This window comes from Aphelocoma coerulescens, chromosome 3 (assembly GCF_041296385.1).
Source record: "Aphelocoma coerulescens isolate FSJ_1873_10779 chromosome 3, UR_Acoe_1.0, whole genome shotgun sequence".
NCBI classification, from domain to species: domain Eukaryota; kingdom Metazoa; phylum Chordata; class Aves; order Passeriformes; family Corvidae; genus Aphelocoma; species Aphelocoma coerulescens.
This window is the reverse complement of record NC_091016.1, coordinates 94,855,152-94,867,320: the sequence shown is the minus strand read 5'-3', so window position 1 is coordinate 94,867,320 and position 12,169 is coordinate 94,855,152. Positions and strand designations below refer to the sequence as shown.

At 39.4% G+C, this 12,169-nt stretch overlaps 1 protein-coding gene across 5 annotated transcripts in view; it reads left to right on the top strand.

Moving 5' to 3' along the window:
- Window positions 1-786: 786 nt before the first annotated feature.
- The window catches only part of LOC138108531 (regulating synaptic membrane exocytosis protein 1-like), a 182,866-nt gene continuing 171,483 nt past the window's right edge, over window positions 787-12,169 (top strand). For all 5 annotated transcript variants that reach the window (XM_069011330.1, XM_069011329.1, XM_069011333.1 and 2 more), the window contains exon 1: window positions 787-837. The gene's annotated coding sequence lies outside the window, so the exon portion shown is untranslated. The remainder of the gene's footprint in view (window positions 838-12,169) is intronic.

The following is a 12,169-nucleotide window of genomic DNA, read 5'->3' as shown; positions in this document are numbered from 1 at the left end:
CATGCATCAGCAAAGTTAATCTTTCTCTCTAATTTTTTCTTCTCTGAGTAATAGCTTCTACAAATGGAGAGAGAGCAGTTGCAAGTTCATCAGCAAGCTGCTGTCAAGACCTTTGTCAGCCTGACAGCTTTACCCCTCAGGATTATTTGGATCAGTCCTTTTAGCTGTAAAGAAACCCGCTTTTCCAGGCTATTTCAGGGACTCATCTCACTGCCTTTGTGGTTGGGTAAAGAGACCACAAAGGCAACTTCTTGCCCATGTTAAGTTTAATGCAGCAGAAAAAGCAACAAGGGAATTAAACTGAGGAAGATTTCATCTACGTTATGGTTTGGGTTTTTTTGCCCCCTAAGCTTTCAGCATAGATATAACCATACTCTAGCACATCTGTGATATCCTGTGTTGCAGGTTATACCCCTTCACTCCATACACCTGATGTTTTCCTAATCAACCAGCAAGTGTTTAGTAGAGCCTATTGCTCTTGTTAGAGGAGCTGCCCTCTTGGTCACTTGTGTAGACTGTTAAAGAGGAGACTGGTGAAGCGTCCAAAGGAGATTGAGTCAATACATTTACCAGCCAGACTGAGTAGGAATCAGTCCTAGATGAGAACCCCTACATTGTATGTGAGCTGGGTTTATGCTTTTGTTATACTTATGGGGGGAGATCAGTGTGCCCCAGGGTGCTTCAGCTTGCTCTGAACTAGACTAAATCAGCTCTGAATCTTTCTCAACTGTGGTTCCTGCTTAGCAAAATAAAGCCCCAAGTCATCAAGTGCCCGATAAGGTACTGCAGAGTTTTACTGTAGCTCCCAGCAGCTGCCCCAGTGAGGGTGGCTCTCAGGTAATACCCATTTCATACCTTACAGCTCCACACTCATATTTTAGAAATGTTAGGGCATTGAAGGTAGAACTGAATGCCAGTGTTGAGGCAGTTGAATCCTACAGATTTTCATCAGCTACAGTAGGAAATCATATAGCAGCAATGGCCTGTAGACACATTTAGAAACCTATATTTAGTCTTTCAAATGAAACTCTACACGCTCCATCTGAATCTTCTGTGCAAACCTACGCATTCTCTCCCCTACAGGCAACCTGACAATTCATGCACCAGCTGGTATCTTTTTTAGCCTTTTGTCTCCTACGTGAACTGACCTCCTTAAAAGCGGGTATACAGTCTTATTCAGTCTGTGATATGTGGAAAGTTGTGAATATGTTCCACTGTAGAGAGTTCAATTTGGCTTTTTTGTCCCATATTAAAGACAGTCACTGACAGTAAAATGTTGTATGTTACTTAAAATTGTACTAACCCACACTTAAATTTTCAATATTTTATTTAGGATATACTTATTAGTGTTGGTAAACTCTTTTCCATTTCTTGAGTATAATTCATAGGCCTGAGAAGACCAAAACCTTTTTTTAACTCAGTAACCATGCAGTGAGACAGTCATAAATTCTTGTTAAAAATTTCCTGTACACAATCTTCAGATAATGAGAATAGTAGAGTTCATCTGAGTACTCAGCTTCGTAAAGATCAAGTCAGCTAAGGGAATGAAAACCCTTAATCAAGGATAGAATATTTTAGCCTTCTTGAGAGTAAGATGGTGATTGGAGAAAAACTGAGTTGGTCTAGTTGACTTAGGAGAAACGGCTTCTTTTTGTAAAAAGGTGACAGGCAGATATTGGATACAAAAGGGAGGTGCAGTTAACCATGCAGCCAAGTCAAGGAGCAAGCCTAATGCTTGAGGCTACACAAGTTTCAGGCAGGTTTGGCAGGCAGTCTTATGCTAATACAGTATGTGTTTCTCAGAAACTGTGCTCCTTTTGTAATGCCAGAGAGAGGTGTATCCTATCAAAAGTTATTGCAGCAAAAGCTTTATGGAGTCTCAACATCTGTTGCATACTGCTAGGTACAGTTCTCTCCAGACTATGTGCCTAGATTTCCAAGCTATCCATTGAAAAGAGAGTTGAAAGCTTGACAGATCTGGGCCTCTATTAGCAAGACAAATGATAAATAGAAAATAATGCTTCAGTGATTGTAATTTCATGAAAAATAACTTGATTTTTAAGTCTCTTGATATGAAAGTTTATGACTAAGTTAAATTTGATTAAGAAGGCTGATAAATCTATCCGGCTGCTGCTGTAATGCTTCCAGATGATTTTTTTCTCCCATTGAAGACTGGGGAGAAACTCTTAAGATTCCAGGGACTGTAGATGGGCTTTCAGTCATTTGCAAAACTGTTATGCAGTTTATTTCACAAATACAAGATTTATGCATTTCTTCATCTTGTAAGTCTTGTTAAAGAAGCTTTTGTGGTGGATTGACCTTGTCTGTCTGCTAGAGGCTTCAGCTGGATAAGGGGAGAAAATAAGATGGAAAAGCTCATGGGCTGACATAAAAACAGGAAGCTGGTTCACCGACTACCACCAAGGATAAAACAGACTCAGCTTGGGGAAGGTTAATTTACTGCCAACTAAACTAGAGTTGGACTGTGAGAAGCAAAGACAAAACCTAAAATACCTCCGTGCTCCTCGTTTCTTCCCAGTGTCAGCTTTAGTCTTCCATTCCCAACTCCTCTGCCTTGTCCAGCCACATGGTACAGGGGCATCAGGCATGGGCTGGGACCAGTCCATAATAGCTCCCCTCTGTTGCTCCCTCTTCCTCCAGCTTGGAGTCCTCAGTGGGCTGCAGTCTTTCAGGAAAAATACCTGCTCCCATGTGGATTCTCCAGGGCCTGCATCTTCTGTCAGGAAAACCTTCCCCAGCATGGTCTTCTCTACAGGATGTAGGGGAATCCCTGCTCAGAGGACTGCAGTACTTCCTCCCCTCTGCTTTCCCTCACCTTGGGGCTGGCAAGGCTGGTTCTCACACTTTCCCCCTCACTCCTCGCTGCCTGTGTCGTGCTTTTGCCGTTCTTCCACCCGCTGCCCCCGAGGCGCTGCCGCCTCAGCCATGGGCTCGGCCATGTCCAGTGGAGGGTGTGTTGGAGCCTCCGGAGCCGGCCGTGTCTGGCACAGAACAGCCCGTGGCTCCCTGCAGCTCCTGCTGCTGCTGTCCTGGGGCACCTGCATCCCACATGGCTTCAGCCCTGCCCTCTGCAATCAGCCTTCTTAGTCCTCAGACTATTTTCTCTTTCCTTCTTAGCCATTTCTTTTGGTAGCTCTGCATGTCATGAGATCAGCTTGCCATGTTCTACTTAATCGCTTCCTTTCCTTTGGCCAGAAGTACCTGTAGTTACTGCTGTCTTCAGTGAACTGACTGGATTTAATCCTTGGATTTGATGCACGAAACAATAGCTTATTTTCAGGGTATATGATGCAGATTTTTAAAACATTACTTTGGAAGACTTCCCTGTTTTCTTAATTTTCTGTCCTTTTTTTAAAAGCAGAAGATCCTTTATACAGTCAGTGGCACATGGGTTGCAATCATCCTTATTCACTTGCTTTCATTTCTCATTTTGTTCTCAACTTCCGTTAATTTTTCTGATTACAAGTAAATTTTGAAACTATATCATGGCAAGTTTTGAGGCAGTGTTACAGGCTTTGTTTTGCATAAGCTAATTTATAATTAAATATTTAGTAGATAACTGCTGCATTTAGCATCTCACTGTTACATCATACATTGTGTCATAAATTAAAATCATACAAAAGCAACTTTGTGTACCCCAAGTGGATGAAAATGAGTTAAATGATGGCCACAGATCTAATCATAAACTACCATCAACATAAAATGACTGTCTTTCTATTTTAGCCCCAGAAGGATCACATTTGGTGTTTAACTATTTTAAAATTTGTTTTTAAAAGCCACTCTTTTGGAGGTGCTAAATTATGACAAGAAGAGCTTCCTGATGTACAGCACCTTATATTACTTGTAAGTTGGCTGTTTTCTCAAAACTCATCTGACATAGGGTTCTCTGTGCCCTTTCACTCAGTTAAGGTCTTCAGTTTGTTTGGTAGGAATCTGCACTTTAGTGTTTTCTTAGATGATCATTGCCAACTAAAAGCTCTATTTTTTCCCATGTTTATGTTATAAATGTAGCTACCACAATTTTTCTTGGCTAAGAAAATCACCTTTTACTCCTTGCTTCTATTTTGATTTTATTTTTCTTTCCTTTTAAGTATATAACCTGTCCAGCATATATTTTAATGCTAATTACTATTTCTTAGAAGTTTATCTTACTGAATAGCTGAAAGGTATGTACTCTCTCAATCTTATTTCCTTTTTTATTTCTGATAACTTCCTGGATGGGTGACTTTAGCTGCCCAGTAATTTCCTTTTACAATTAAAATGTCACGTATTAGTGTATTAAATGAGTGCTAAGAACTATGATTCCTGTGCTTCAAACAGCAAGGAAAGAGAGCATTGTTCAAGATTAATGTAGAATACAGCAATTCTTAGGCTTCTGTATAATAAGCATTTTGGGATGGCTAAATTTAGCAAATACCATAAATGTTTCAAAAAGAAAAGTTCCTTGTGCTTGTACAGCAAATGACGTGGCATAGTCTCAGCAACTCTTGCAAACAAAATGCTTAAATCAAATTATGTATTAGAGAGGATGAGAAATAAACATATGTAGATTTAGAAACTGAAGAGTCACTTCTGCTTTGATTTAATTTGAAAGACAGCCATTAAAATCATACAGAGGACTTGGTACGATAGTCTGACTTATGCAGAGCATGACATTCAGTGCAGATCCTAAACCTTTCAGCTCTATCATAGTCTGCAAGCAGCAAATTCTTACAAGGGTAGCAATACTCTTATCGCTAGTGCTCAGGACAAAAAAAAAAATAGAGGTCTCTTCTAGTGGTTGAATGTTAAACTTCAGAATAGGTTGTTTCTTTAAAATAGGCAGGGGGAAAAAAAGTGAAGGATTTGCAAGTAAGGCTGCAGTGCCACATGGTTATTACAAAAGCTGCTGGATGTGCTTTGTTTGCATTTAGAGCTTTAGTGTCTCACATCCAATCTGCCACTGTTCTCTGCTGTGTACTGAGAGTCCTGGTGAGCTCATTTGTAAGGTGGTTTGTCATAGTGCACGTGTGTGTGTAGTAGGCTTGGTAATGTAGTAGGCAGGGTAAGCCCTGATTATGCCTGAAGAGATGTAAAACTCGCCTAAAAGCACTTTTCATAAAAGAGAAAGACAACCCTGAATCCCTAAATGCCTTCTTTCTTTTCTGAAGAAAAAAACCCAATCCCAAAGAAAAAACCCTAAACCGAGGAAAGGAAGTAGAGTTGTCTCTGAAGTAAGTTTTATTTGTGCATGTGTCATCTCTGTTCCAAATGCAATAACTTTTGCTATGTGATAACAAAACAATCCAATTTTGTTGCTTTTCCAGCACACTAGTGTCCTCATAATCCCTGGTATTTGTCCCACTTTCTCCCTTTTGTCTGTCTCTCAGTTTTTTTCCTCAAATTGTTTTTGCCTCTTTATCTTTTTTCTTCACCCTCGTTGGAACCTTTGTGTTTGTCCCTGTTCTCTTGGACATTCTTTCTTCTTGGCCACCTCATCTCAAAAGTCTTCCCTTCTTCCCTGCATTCTTTTGTCTAAAGGACTGAAGTGGTTAAAGGAAAGTTATTAAAGACAACAGGGCCAGAAGAGTCTGACCTCCAGTAAACCAGTCGTATTTAAGCTGGGATAAACTGCTGGTTTTAGTATAATCACCTAAAAATTACAGAGACAACCAGAATAAAACAGTACTAACATTAGAAATATGTAGTCTACTGACCTGATTTCAGTGTGAAGTTAAAATTAATTATAAACTAGAGAGAAATTATTAAACTCATATTCTAGAAAGAGCAGATACTGCTAAAATAAAATCTTCTAGAAAACCTCTCCCTGTGGCTATGGATGAGAGTGGAATTGTCTGATTTGTCTATTATGTCTGTTTTGGACTTAAATAACTGAAGTTGATTTGTTTAACTGAGATAATTCTCCTGGCTGTATTACATAATCTGAATTGAAAAAGCTCAAAGATGGAGTCACATGAACATGCAAGGATCGAATCAAAACTGAGAGGAACAGTACTGTGCATAGAATGTTTATCACACAGCTTGGTCAGTTCACTAAATGGGCACAGTCTTTGAACCCAGCAGAAGGCTGATGTATCTGAAAGTTATTTTTTCCAGATACACCATGTGATCAGAGGTACTCCTGCTTCCTGCTAACTCCATGTTTGTGTTTAGTGTTCAGCTACTTCAAATACGGCTGAATACTGAACAGCAAATATCAGCATGCAGGAAAGGTGATTCAAGTTTAGGCAATAGTAGATGGACCTCACCAGCTCTGGAAGCTGTTACTATGGCAAGGCTACCTTCTACCAAGCAGGGAATAAGAAAGTTCTCTCCTTAGTTGCTGACATGGTTCTCTTTCTTTTATGTAAGGGATCTAGCTGGCCATTAAATTTCTTTTAAGTCCTGACACACACAGAAACCTGCAACACACAAACCCCTTATCTGATGAAAAAGATTGCTTGCTTCTGTTGAACAGGCATGTGAGCACAAGTCTGGCTCATGGTCCCTGTATTTGTACCACCAGGAGTAGGCATCCCTCTATTTCACATAATAAAGAGGCAAAATATCCTTAACTGTTGCCTCTTCCCTGAATAGCCTTAAATTGTCACTACACTATATGCCTTTTATTTGTTTAGGAATTACAAAGCCTCATTAGATATCTGAGAATATACAGGTAAGTGCAGAAGATCAGAATGGTTCTCATCATCTAGCAAAGTTCTGATCTCAAATTTTAGCCTGTTTTTGTAACAGTAGCTTCATCAGATAATGAAATATCATTACTCTTTGGTTTTTCCAAGTGTATTGTTCTGCACTGCTTTACATCATCTTACATTATTTAAACTTCCCTCTTTCCTGTGTGGTCTGCCAGTAGTATTGCAAATTCAGAACAGCAAACCTCTGATATTAATACTCGGTGTAGTCTGTAAATTGGCTGTCAGCAATGTGCTATTTAGATGAGTTAAAAAATTGTAATATTCTTACACTGGCACAAAACTCCTAGTGCATTTTTCTGCCCCATTTTCCTTTTCCTTGTCTTTTAAATCTTCCATATTCAAACCCACAGTTGTTTAACCCTTTCTCAGTCTCCCATAGTCTTTGCTTTCCTAAGAATCTATACTTTTCCTTACCAAAACCATTGTTTTCCCCAGTTGTTTTTTTTTTTTTTTTTAATAAATCTGAAATATCCACTCAAATTTGTTGTAGAACAATGATATTCTCTCTTCCCCTTCCTCAAATCTTCCATCCCAGATTTACTGAGATTCCTTTGTGCTCGAGCTTGATAGCACAGATAGCACAGACTTAATCAACTTAGCCTCAGACTCTGCACCTGGAGCGAGAGGTGGGAGAATTAAAAGAAAGGACCATGGACATCTCAGAAGGTAGGATCAACAAAGACAAAATTTAAAAAAACCCAAACAACAAAAAGCCAAAAAACCTGTGTCATCCTTTTGGTAAGGGAGTAACTGCAAATCAGATGTTGAGCCAACTCTTAGTATATTGTGGTTCCTCAGGATACTCTGGTAGCTTTTTCATAAGAGGAGATCAGGTTGCTGGTCCATGTAAGGTAGAATGTTGTACAAATAAAGTGTATGTTTGCTTTTAAAGTAGCTGTTTTAAACATACAAGAAGTTGCTGTGATGATATCAGTGGGAAGAGTCTGCTTTCTGTAATTATAAGCATTCCATGCATTTGCATTCATAACAAAAAGTCAGGCTTAAGTATTTCTAATTGTGTGAAGAAAACGTTAAACTTAAGGGCCAGTCTGGGACAGATGGTGAAACATGAATATATATAACACATATAGGGCATAATCCTATTTGGTGCTTTGTCAAAATCCTCATTGGCAGTAGTAATTGTTCCAAAATATTAAAGGTACCATATGATGCTCAACGTTCCCCAAGCATGGGAAGTTCTCTCCAGCTAAATTTACACCATGGTGCCTTTTTGAATTTTCATTTTTGAATTTTGCTCTTTCACTGAGCATTTCTTTTCTTTCACTGAAAGCATTCTTTTGTTTTCTTAAGAAAAGTTAAAGCATGCAGGATCAACCTGGTGGAAGTTTGTAATGATTTTGTTAGAGCTTACATTTCCAGGTTTATCTGGATTATGTTTAGTACTGTTATCTCTACATGATGTAAAAAAGTATCTGTAACAGATCAGAGACCGTTCCACATCTTTGTGGTCAGCCTCAGGAGGACTGTCCCAGACAGTGGTGGTGAGCCAGGCCTGTGTGTGGAGCTGCCCAGGCACAGGAAGAAGCATATGTTTGATGCCACTCTCCTCCTGCTGTATCACTCAGAAATCAGATGCCTAATTTCACGTTCTGGTTGCAAGGCTCTGGCAACCTTATTCTAGGCTTTTTGTGGACTTGGGAGTGTGGGAACTCTAAGCAAAACTCAGCAGCCAGAACTTCTCAGCATAGGAGTTGGTGGGGAAGAGAGGAAAATTCTGTCTAAGCAGAGTTCATAGTCATAAATCGTGATTCTCTGCGAGTGGAAAGATGATCAATCCAAGTGGTCAGAGAAGTTTTCTGTCAAGCTGCATGGCAGAGATCACTGCAATGAGATGATCCTGCAATATGTCAAAAGTATGCTTTTTTCTTCTCCCAAACATTTTGTTCTTCCAAACAGGGTTTTGGGCACTTGTTGTAACTGACAGATCCAAATGTGCTTCACATGCTCCCTTATGTTCCCTTGGCAGCTTGTTATGCCATCCATAAAAATCTTTGTCCTAACATGATTCTCACTCTGCTGTATATTCAGCCCATTCCCACTGAGTATTCCTGAACTGCCAGCCATTCTCTGTTGCCTTCTATCCCTACCTACATAGCCAGTAGCCAATCCTCCTCTTCCTCACAGCCCCTGAATTTTTGCATCATGTCTTCATAGTGCTCTGTTAGTCTCAGCTCCACTGTCTCTTCCTATGGATCCAAGCAGTGTCTGTAAGCTTAGCTTGTTTCCTGTGTCCATTCTTCTTTCCCCTGAATCGCCTCTGCAAACAGAGGTGCCCAGAACAGATCTCCTGGTGACCCTATGCTCCTGGTGGCTGTCAAGGCCAGTATGTTCCTCTGATTAACTCAACAGTGATAGATGCTGTACAGGTTGGGAACCTCAAACACATATGCAGATGTTTTAGGCAGACAGCCTCTCAAACCTAGAGAGGATGCCATCACAGGGGATGCTGTTCACACCTTACTTCAACACAGGATAGAGACACCTAATCTCTGAAATCTCTGGAGATGTATAGATATATACAGATATGCTATAAATATAAAACAACTTGGTTCTCACTATATCATATTGGGAGTTTTCAAGCACTCAGTCACTCCACCAGCTTTTGGTAGAAGTAATCTTGGATAGCAGAGGAAGTAGCTCTGTTCATAGCTATGTTCACACATCGTGGCACATACTCAGGGAAGAAAATGGGTCAGTGTGCTGTGGGCTTTCCACAGTCCCTCGTGTGAGTACAGTGCCTATCCACTCAGAACTTCAGGTTATATGGATGGTTTGCTTTAGGGCAGAAACCTGTGTAGATAGTGAGACAAAAAAGAGATAGACCTAGCAGTAAAGTATGTAACATAGCTGAAGAGTAAGGCCATTTCTCAGTGCTTTATTCTTGACAAAATCACAGAGTTCTTGATGTTTGAAGGCACCTCTGGAGATCATCAAGTCCAAATCCTTGCTTAGAGCAGGCCCAAGTATATCAGGTTGTCAGGACTGTGTCCTTTTGGGTTTTGAATGTCTCCAAAGATGTAGAATCCATAACAGTATTTTTAATATTTTTTGTGTATGTTTAAGAATACAAAATCAAAATTTATTTCATGCCTATCAATTCCCCTATCATCTGCATTGGTTGACCCACTCACTTTCCTTTCCATGAGCTTTCTTATAAACAATTATATATATATATAATATGTAAAAGAAGAGTATAAAAAGGTAAATAATGGTGTTGTAGTGCAAGCTCCCACAGAAACGATGAACACTCCAATCCATGATTAAAGACAATCTTGTTCTGAGCATTTCTATATTTTTACTGCAGTTTGTAAATATATATGTATAGTGCAGGGAAAAGCTTCTGGCAAGTTGTCTCTGTTTTATGAATAGCAGCTAAAACTTTATGTCAATCCTGACTGTAAAGCTGTTTCATGTCATTTACCTTTTGTTAGATTTCTGTTATGCAAAAAAAAATATTTGAGTTCTGTGTGTATCTGTAACTGTGGAAACCATGATTAAGAGGCATCCAGCTTCTGTGGCTCATCAAGGCAGCCAAATGTTCAAATAGATATACAAAACTTTTAAGGTTTTTTTTTAAAGAAAGTTAGAATACACAAAAACTATCTATGAGCTAATAATTTCTAGGGTACCTTAATGGTCTATGAAAAATGGAGATTGATGTTACAGAAAATGTGACTAGCATTTCATGGCTGTTATCAGAAGAAACAAAAGGAAATTCAGGAAAGGAAAATAAATTTGAAAAAGAAACTAATCTATGAGGAGTGGGACCAAAGCTATAGTCTTGCTTTAGAAGATCACAGCTATAACTAGGACAATGCAGTTTTCATGGTATTTTTTAATATGGTGTATTAACTAATTTACTTGTGTAGCAGATTAAGAAAAGAGCTTGAAGGGGAAGAATATTTAAATTACTGTATGTAAATGTACTGGTGTGAATTTTTAGACACAACTACTGCCTTCACCACTAGTGATTTTGCTTTCTTCCTTGAGCTCCAAAGATATTCTCAGAGAAGTACATTGTGATAGTGTCTGGAACCTGGCTGTGTGCTGTTTTAGAGATGGTATTTCATATTGTTACTTCATAGCTGCCCAAGTGCCTAACTTCCAACACTCAGTTTGCTGCAGGATTATTCTAGATAATTTTTAATTTTTGTGTAAGTTGTCAGCAGCTTTCTGAAAGATTTTTGCAGTAGCTGAGAGATTTTGGCAGAAGGGCATGTGAAGAAAGTCAGGTTTTTTTTCTTTTTTTTTTTTTTAATCTTAAAATTACTAGTAACACTGTTGCTAACATCAGTGGCAACAAAACTAGCACAAAATGCCCTTTTGATGTTAACTCCTTGAATCACTGCTCCACTGCAACTTTGCTGCCTCCTATAGGCAGTTTATAGTTGTGGGTTTAGAAACCTAGGCCAGGAACATGATTAGGACCAGTACGTGAGTTGTGTGTTCAGTTGCCTAAAAAGTAGGCATTTGATGCCATTTTTGATGCCCAATGTACATAAGACACGTATGGCTGGCACGTAGGACCTAACTCCTGGGGCAGAGAGGTGGGATATGCTGACTTACCACTAAAGGCACTAATCTTTCATTAGACATAGGATTTTATTTCACTTGAAATGCTAGTTCAAAGTGAGTGGACTCTCTTTGGCTGGAAACCTAAATACCTGAAGTGCCTATAGTAATTTCTGTGTAGACAGAAACAATTTAGGCATCTTACCCGAGTCCTTATTTGTACATATAGAATCTCATTGGAAAACATAACATCTCAGTTAACTGGAAGGCAAGCAGGAGAAGAATAGGAAGGGCAGTCTCTTGTGCAAGTGGAAAATTCTGGTAAGGCAGACTTCTAAACATCCCTCCTGGAAGCTCTCAGTCAAGCTTGTAAATGGCACCTCAGACTTTAAGGTGACAGTTCTGTGAGCAGTGCAGCCTCATTGGCTATGAATGTCTTGTGGTTGAATTGCCATGTTGATTCTGTGACGCCAAAAAAGATGGCACTAATGAAATATTTATAGGGCTTTTATAGAACTGCATGTTTCATGTAACTTCTAAGAATATAATAATTTGAAAACTTGCATGCCTGTGCAAAATTTTATTGCATTTGTCCAATAGGGTAACACATTATTGTAGGGTGTGGGCAGAAAAGGGGGAAGAACCCAATCATCTGTCTGCAAAATCTTCCTTTTCTTGCCTAACTGGAATAAAAATGTCTAACTGAAAACCTAAGTTCTGAAGAAAATCTGCTCTGCACAGGAATGGAAGAACAGAGAGTACTAAGATGGCTTTAATGTCACTGTCCTGAAATGGCTGAGCCCTGTATGTCTGATGACCATCAGCATGGGCAAAGTGGTCCTCTCCATGACTGGAGAGGTGGGCAGCAGAGAATTGCATAGTCCTGTTGAATCCTTCAGTCTAGAGGAGAAGCTTTAGAA